Source organism: Arachis stenosperma, chromosome 10, assembly GCF_014773155.1.
Source record: "Arachis stenosperma cultivar V10309 chromosome 10, arast.V10309.gnm1.PFL2, whole genome shotgun sequence".
In the NCBI taxonomy this organism is placed as follows: domain Eukaryota; kingdom Viridiplantae; phylum Streptophyta; class Magnoliopsida; order Fabales; family Fabaceae; genus Arachis; species Arachis stenosperma.
In genome coordinates this window covers 40,053,919-40,061,103 of record NC_080386.1, presented here as the reverse complement: position 1 = coordinate 40,061,103, position 7,185 = coordinate 40,053,919, and the positions used below count along the sequence as shown (strand labels likewise).

Here is a 7,185-nt window from a genome sequence, read left to right as displayed (position 1 = left end):
TGATCATGGTTCTTGGTGATCCATGCATTGGCATAGAACTCTTGAACCATCAAGATTCCGACTTGTTGAATGGGGTTGGTAAGCACTTCCCAACCTCTTCTTCGGATCTCATGGCGGATCTCCGGATATTCACCCTTTTGAGTGAAAAGGGGACCTCGGGGATCACCTTCTTCAAGGCCACAAACTTCATAGAAGTGGTCTTGATGCACCCTTGAGATGAATCTATCCATCTCCCATGACTCGGAGGTGGAAGCTTTTGCCTTACCTTCCTCTTTCTAGAGGTTTCTCCGGCCTTGGATGCCATAAATGGTTATGGAAAACGAAAAAAGCAACGCTTTTACCACACCAAACTTAAAATGTTTGCTCGTCCTCGAGCAAAAGAAGAAAGAAGGGGGTAGAAGAAGAAGAAATGAGGAAGAGGGTGATGGTGGTGTGTTCGGCCAAAGAGGGGGAGAAGTGTTGTTTAGGTTGTGTGAAAATGAAGGGGTGAAGAAGGAGAGAGGGGAGATGAGGTTCGGCCATTATGGATGGGTTTGGGAGGGAAAGTGGTTTGAATTTGAAGGGTGAGGTTGGTGGGGTTTTATGAAGGATGGATGTGAATGGTGAAGAGAAAGATGGGATTGGATAGGTGAAGGATTTTTTGGGGAAGAGGTGTTGAGGTGATTGGTGATTGGGGGAAGAAGAGAGAGAGTGGTGATGGGTCCTGTGGGGTCCACAGATCCTGTGGTGTCAAGGAAAAGTCATCCCTGCACCAAATGGCATCAAAATTCACGTTTTGAGCCATTTCTGGCGTTAAACGCCGGGCTGATGCCCATTCCTGGCGTTTAACGCCAGGTTCTTGCCCTTTTCTGGCGTTTAACGCCAGTCTGGTGCCCCTTTCTGGCGTTAAACGCCCAGAATGGTGCCAGACTGGGCGTTAAACGCCCAACTGCTAGGCTTACTGGCGTTTGAACGCCAGCAGCATCTTCCTCCAGGGTGTGCTGTTTTTCTTCCTGTTTTTCATTCTGTTTTTTGCTTTTTCAATTAATTTTGTGACTTCTTATGATCATCAACCTACAAAATAAAATAAAATAACAAAAGAAAATATGTAAAATATAATATTGGGTTGCCTCCCAACAAGCACTTCTTTAATGTCAGTAGCTTGACAGAGGGCTCTCATGGAGCCTCACAGATACTCAGAGCAATGTTGGAACCTCCCAACACCAAACTTAGAGTTTGAATGTGGGGGTTCAACACCAAACTTAGAGTTTGGTTGTGGCCTCCCAACACCAAACTTAGAGTTTGAATGTGGGGGCTCTTCTTGACTCTGATTTGAGAGAAGCTCTTCATGCTTCATCTCTATGGTGACAGAGGGATATCCTTGAGCCTTAAACACAAAGGATTCTCCATTCACTTGAATGATCAGTTCACCTCTATCAACATCAATCACAGCCTTTGCTGTGGCTAGGAAAGGTCTGCCAAGGATGATGGTTTCATCCATGCATTTCCCAGTCTCTAGGACTATGAAATCAGTAGGTATGTAATGGTCTTCAATCTTAACCAAAACATTCTCTACAAGTCCATAAGCTTGTTTTCTTGAGTTGTCTGCCATCTCTAGTGAGATTTTTGCAGCTTGTACCTCAAAGATCCTTAACTTCTCCATTACTGAGAGAGGCATGAGGTTTACACTTGACCCTAAGTCACACAGAGCCTTCTTGAAGGTCATGGTGCCTATGGTACAAGGTATGGAAAACTTCCCAGGGTCTTGTCTCTTTTGAGGTAATTTCTGCCTAGACAAGTCATCCAGTTCTTTGGTGAGCAAAGGAGGTTCATCCTCCCAAGTCTCATTTAAAAAAATAAATTGTAATTTAGATTAATGATTGCTCCAAGGTATTTAGCAACTTGCTCTTCAGTGACATACTCATCCTCTTCAGAGGAGGAATACTCATCAGAGCTCATGAAAGACAGAAGTAAGTCCAATGGAATCTCTATGGTCTCATTTTGAGCCTCAGATTCCCATGGTTCCTCATTAGGGAACTCAGTGGAGGTCAGTGCACGCCCATTGAAGCCTTCCTCAGTGGCGTCCACTTCCTCTCCATCCTCTCCAAATTCGGCCATATTGATGGCTTTGCACTCTCCTTTTGGATTTTCTTCTGTGTTGCTTGGGAGAGTACTTGGAGGGAGTTCAGTAACTTTCTTGCTCAGCTGTCCTACTTGTGCCTCCAAATTTCTAATGGAGGACCTTGTTTCATTCATGAAACTTTGAGTGGTTTTAATTAGATCAGAGACCATGGTTGCTAAGTCAGAGGGGTTCTGCTTAGGATTCTCTGTCTGTTGCTGAGAAGATGATGGAAAAGGTTTGCCATTGTTAAACCTATTTCTTCCACCATTATTATTGAAACCTTGTTGAGGTCTCTCTTGATTCTTCCATGAGAGATTTGGGTGATTTCTCCATGAAGAATTATAGGAGTTTCCATAGGGTTCTCCTAGGTAATTCACCTCTTCCATTGAAGGGTTCTCAGGATCATAAGCTTCTTCTTCAGATGAAGCATCCTTAGTACTGCTTGGTGCATTTTGCATTCCAGACGGACTTTGAGAAATCAAATTGACTTGTTGAGTCAATATCTTGTTCTGAGCCAATATGGCATTCAGAGCATCAATCTCAAGAACTCCTTCCTTCTGACTAGTCCCATTGTTCACAGGATTCCTTTTAGAAGTGTACATGAATTGGTTATTTGCAACCATTTCAATTAGCTCTTGAGCTTCTGTAGGCGTCTTCTTCAGATGAAGAGATCCTCCAGCAGAGCTATCCAAGAACATCTTGGACAGTTCAGAGAGACCATCATAGAAAATACCTATGATGCTCCATTCAGAAAGCATGTCTGAGGGACATTTTCTAATTAATTGTTTGTATCTTTCCCAAGCTTCATAGAGGGATTCTCCATCCTTCTGTCTGAAGGTTTGGACTTTCACTCTAAGCTTACTCAATTTTTGAGGTGGAAAGAACTTTGCCAAGAAGGCATTGACTAGCTTTTCCCAAGAATCCAAGCTTTCTTTAGGTTGTGAGTCCAACCATATTCTAGCTCTGTCTCTTACAGCAAAAGGGAATAGCATCAGTCTATAGACCTCAGGGTCTACCCCATTAGTCTTGACTGTGTCACAGATTTGCAAGAATTCAGCTAAGAACTGATGAGGATCTTCCATTGGAAGTCCATGGAACTTGCAATTCTGTTGCATTAGAGAAACTAATTGAGGTTTAAGCTCAAAGTTGTTTGCTCCAATGGCAGGGATAGAGATGCTTCTCCCATAGAAGTCGGGAGTGGGTGCAGTAAAGTCACCCAGCACCTTCCGTGCATTGTTTGCATTATTGTTGTTTTCGGCTGCCATGTCTTCTTCTTCTTTGAAGAATTCGGTCAGGTCCTCTAAAGAGAGTTGTGCTTTGGCTTCTCTTAGCTTTCTCTTCAAGGTCCTTTCGGGTTCAGGGTCAGCTTCAACAAGAATGCCTTTGTCTCTGCTCCTGCTCATATGAAAGAGAAGAGAACAAGAAAATGTGGAATCCTCTATGTCACAGTATAGAGATTCCTTGAGGTGTCAGAGGAAAAGAGAAATAGAAAGAAGAAGGAGAAGAAGAATTCGAACTTTAATTAGATAAGGTTCGAATTGTGCATTGAGAAGGAGTGGTACTCCATAAATAGAAGGATGTGAGAAGGAGGGAAGTAATTTTTCGAAAATTAATTAAAATATTTTGAAAACATTTTTGAAAAACACTAATTGATTTTCGAAAATAAAAGTGAGAAAGAAATCAAGTGTTTTTTTTGGAAAAAAATTGAAATTAGGAGTTAAAAAGATTTGATTGAAAACTTATTTTGAAAAAGATGTGATTAAAAAATATGATTGGTTTTAAAAAGATGTGATTGAGAAGATATGATTTGAAAAACATTTTAAAAAGATTTGATTTTGAAAACAATTTAAAAAGATTTGATTTTAAAAATTAATGACTTGCCTAACAAGAAAAGATATGATTCAAACATAAAACCTTTCTCAACAGAAAAGGCAACAATCTTGAAATTTTGAATCAAATCATTAATTGTTAGTAAGTATCTTTGAAAAAGGAAAGAAATTAATTTTGAAAACATTTGATTGAAAAGATATGATTTGAAAAAGATTTGATTTTGAAAAACTTTGAAAACTTGAAAAAAAATTTGATTTGAAAAACAAAATCTTCCCCCTAGCACCATCCTGGCGTTAAACGCCCAGAATGGTATCCATTCTGGCGTTTAACACCCAAAATGCACCCTTTTTGGGCGTTAAACGCCCAACCAGGTACCCTGGCTGGCGTTTAAACGCCAGTCTGCCTTCTTCACTGGGCATTTTTGAATGCCCAGCTTTTTCTGTATGATTCCTCTGCAGTATGTTCTGAATCTTCAATTCTCTGTATTATTGACTTGAAAAGACACAAATTAAAAATATTTTTGGATTTTTAATAATCAAAATGCAACAAGAATCAAATAACAATGCATGCAAGACACCAAACTTAGCAGTTTGTATACTACTGACACTATATGAGACACATAAACACTCAAGTCAAAAGAATTCAAAGATCAGAGTAAGAAATCATCAAGAATTACTTGAAGATCCTTAAGACACATGAATGAATGCATGCAATTGACACCAAACTTAAGATGAGACACTAGACTCAAGCAAGAACATCAAATATTTTGGTTTTTATGGTTTTTGTGAATTTTTTGTGATTTTCGAAAATTAAGTGGAAAAAGATATCAAAATTCTTAATGAGAATTCCAGGAATCAGTGCAATGCTAGTCTAAGACTCCGGTCCAGGAATTAGACATGGCTTCACAGCCAGCCAAGCTTTCAAAGAAAGCTTCGGTCCAAAACACTAGACATGGCCAAAGGCCAGCCAAGCCTTAGCAGATCACTGCTCCAAAAGCAAGATCAACAAGCTCTTGTGATGATAAGTTGAAACCTCGGTCCAATGAAATTAGACATGGCTTTACAGCCAGCCAGATTTCAGCAAATCATCATTAAACTCTAGATTCATCTTCAAGAATTTCGAAAAAAAAAATAAATGCCTAATCTAAGCAACGAGATGAACCGTCAGTTGTCCACACACAAACAATCCCCGGCAACGGCGCCAAAAACTTGGTGCACGAAATTGTGATCACTACTTTGTCCATATTCAAATAATCCCCGGTAATGGCTCCAAAGACTTGGTGCTCAATACCATGGCATAAACACAACTTCGCACAACTAACCAGCAAGTGCACTGGGTCGTCCAAGTAATACCTTACGTGAGTAAGGGTCGATCCCACGGAGATTGGTGGTATGAAGCAAGCTATGGTCACCTTGTAAATCTCAGTCAGGCAGACTCAAATGGGTATAGTGATAAACGAATAAAGCATAAAGATAAAGATAGAGATACTTATGTATATCATTGGTGAGAGCTTCAGATAAGCGTATGAAGATGCCTTCCCTTCCGTCTCTCTGCTTTCTACAGTCTTCATCCAATCCTTCTTACTCCTTTCCATGGCAAGCTCATGTAGGGTTTCACCGTTGTCAGTGGCTACCTCCCATCCTCTCATTGAAAGCGATTGCATATGCCCTGTCACGGTCATAGCGGAATTCATCTGTCGGTTCTCAATCAGGCCGGAATAGAATCCATTGATTCTTTTGCGTCTGTCACTAACGCCCCGCCCTCAGGAGTTTGAAGCACGTCACAGTCATTCAATCATTGAATCCTACTCAGAATACCACAGACAAGGTTTAGACCTTCCGGATTCTCTTGAATGCCGCCATCAGTTCTCGCCTATACCACGAAGATTCCGGTTAAAAAATCCAAGAGATATTCACTAGGCCTCATATGCTTGTAGAACAAGAGTGGTTGTCAGTCACTTTGTTCATGAGTGAGAATGATGATGAGTGTCAATCATCACCTTCATCAAGTTGAAGAACAAGTGATATCTTGGACAAAGAACAAGCGGAATTGAATAGAAGAACAATAGTAATTGCATTAATACTCGAGGTACAGCAGAGCTCCACACCTTAATCTATGGTGTGTAGAAACTCCACCGTTGAAAATACATAAGAACAAGGTCTAGGCATGGCCGAATGGCCAGCCTCCCAAATGATCTAAGATAGCATAAAACTCAAAGATAGCTACCAAAATGTCAAATACAATAGTAAAAGGTCCTACTTATAGAAAACTAGTAGCCTAAGGTGTACAAAGATGTGTAAATGACATAAAAATCCACTTCCGGGCCCACTTGGTGTGTGCTTGGGCTGAGCAAATGAAGCATTTTCGTGTGGAGACTTGTCTTGGAGTTAAACGCTAGCTTTCATGCCAGTTTGGGCGTTTAACTCCCATTTAGGTGCCAGTTCCGGCGTTTAACGCTGGAATTTCTTGAGGTGACTTTGGACGCCGGTTTGGGCCATCAAATCTTGGGCAAAGTATGGACTATCATATATTTCTGGAAAGCCCAGGATGTCTACTTTCCAACGCCGTTGAGAGCGCGCCAATTGGGCTTCTTTAGCTCCAGAAAATCCACTTCGAGTGCAGGGAGGTCAGAATCCAACAGCATCTGCAGTCCTTTTTAGTCTCTGAATCAGATTTTTGCTCAGATCCCTCAATTTCAGCCAGAAAATACCTGAAATCACAGAAAAACACAGAAACTCATAGTAAAGTCCAGAAAAGTGAATTTTAACTAAAAACTAATAAAAATATACTAAAAACTAACTAGATCATACTAAAAACATACTAAAAACAATGCCAAAAAGTGTACAAATTATCCGCTCATCAGTTCTCCTAGGTAATTCACCTCTTCCATTGAAGGGTTCTCAGGATCATAGGCTTCTTCTTCAGATGAAGCTTCCTTAGTACTGCCAGGTGCATTTTGCATTCCAGACAGACTTTGAGAAATCAAATTGACTTGTTGAGTCAATATCTTGTTCTGAGCCAGTATGGCATTCAGAGTGTCAATTTCAAGAACTCCTTTCTTCTGACTGGTCCCATTGTTCACAGGATTCCTTTCAGAAGTGTACATGAATTGGTTATTTGCAACCATTTCAATGAGCTCTTGAGCTTCTGTAGGCGTCTTCTTTAGATGAAGAGATCCTCCACCAGCTATCCAAAGACATCTTGGATAGTTCAGAGAGACCATCATAGAAAATACCTATGATGCTTCATTCAGA

The 7,185-nt window shown here is 40.6% G+C and overlaps 1 non-coding gene across 1 annotated transcript; it reads left to right on the top strand.

Moving 5' to 3' along the window:
* The first annotated feature begins 2,853 nt into the window (after positions 1–2,853).
* On the top strand, positions 2,854–2,961 carry LOC130959134 (small nucleolar RNA R71). The gene has a single exon (XR_009078229.1). It is a non-coding gene; the product is annotated as a small nucleolar RNA R71 (small nucleolar RNA).
* The last annotated feature ends 4,224 nt before the right edge of the window (positions 2,962–7,185 follow it).